Raw genomic sequence first — 1,383 nt, forward strand, 5'->3', positions numbered from 1 at the left:
AAAACACCCTAGGCAAAAAATTCACCAAATAACCTTGTGCTTTGCCTTATTTGGCCCTAACCTATGAAAACCTTAGGAAGTATCATTTCAAATAAATTTTGGCGGGACATTTTTATCCTAAAGCTTTATTCGCACAAAGATGCCTTTATTAATATTTTAATAAACTTTATGATGTTTGCCTAAATTGCATTATTTTATTTTGAAAAAATCCTATGTAATAGTAAGTTTCAGTAACCATTGATCTTGATCAGATCAATAGCCATCACATTCTTGCAATTTAGAGCTACAAGGTTTTTAAATATTATGGGGAAGCGCCTATTCAACACATAGCTCCTGCTAATGTTTCAACTTTAGTGCACCGAAAAAAGTTAGTGGTTGTTAGAGTTGGTCAAAACTTTTATAGAACTCTTAGTGTTCCCCATGCATGTTTTAAAATCCCTACGATATCATTGGCCCTTTCTTTAGTAAAGGTATTATTGTATAGCTCAGAGTTCCTAATCATTGATCTTGCAAAGAACCAAAGGCTTGCGCATGCCCACAATAATAAGATGTATGAATGTTAAATAATGCAAGGAAGCAAAAATTGGACAAGTGGCACAGTGGGTCCAATGTATGGGAGAACGCTTAGTCACACCATGTGGTCTGCCACTTGTGCTTAGCTGGAAACACTTATGATGTGGGTGCGGAAAATTTCAAAAATTAATGCCATGGTCAAATGAGTTGGATCAAGTGGATTAAAAGAAATCACTTCATTGGCCCAAGTGGATGATGTGAGCATAAAATACATAATTGTTTTGCACCATTGATCTTGTCCTGATCAACGAGGGGTGCTTGCCCGAATTAAGAACTTGAGTGAAGTTTAAACAAAGTGAGAATGTGCCATGCAGACATGTGTCCATGGTGACATCTAAAATTTTAACTCAGAAGCTCTACATGATAATATCACTGTCACCATTGATCTTTTGAAAATCAATGACTGACGCAATCCCACAATAAGGAAATGCTTGACCAATAAGTAAAGTGGGAATGCGCCAACTTGACACTTGGAATGAGTGACGTCAAGCACCTCCTTGCTCAGAAGAAGAAATGGGACCCACTAGTGTGGAAGTTGTCAGAAGGCACAGACTCATATAAAGGCTTCCTATTGGTCAATGTAGCTGACTGGACCTTGTTCAAATATAAATTGATCAGATCATTGATCTTATCTTGATCAATGAGTGGCACTTCCCCACAATTCTATGATGCAAGAAATTTAAGAAATGCAGGAAAGCAGTATTGTGACATGTAGCCTTGTTTTTTAAAGCCATAAAACTTGTTGCCTTTTAAATCAGAGTCGTCCAATCTGATGAAAATCTATGGATTGGATTCAAACTTGGTTGCAAA

The sequence above is a fragment of the Cupressus sempervirens genome, chromosome 11 (genome assembly GCF_028749045.1).
Source record: "Cupressus sempervirens isolate cs-2001-9-10 chromosome 11, ASM2874904v1, whole genome shotgun sequence".
In the NCBI taxonomy this organism is placed as follows: domain Eukaryota; kingdom Viridiplantae; phylum Streptophyta; class Pinopsida; order Cupressales; family Cupressaceae; genus Cupressus; species Cupressus sempervirens.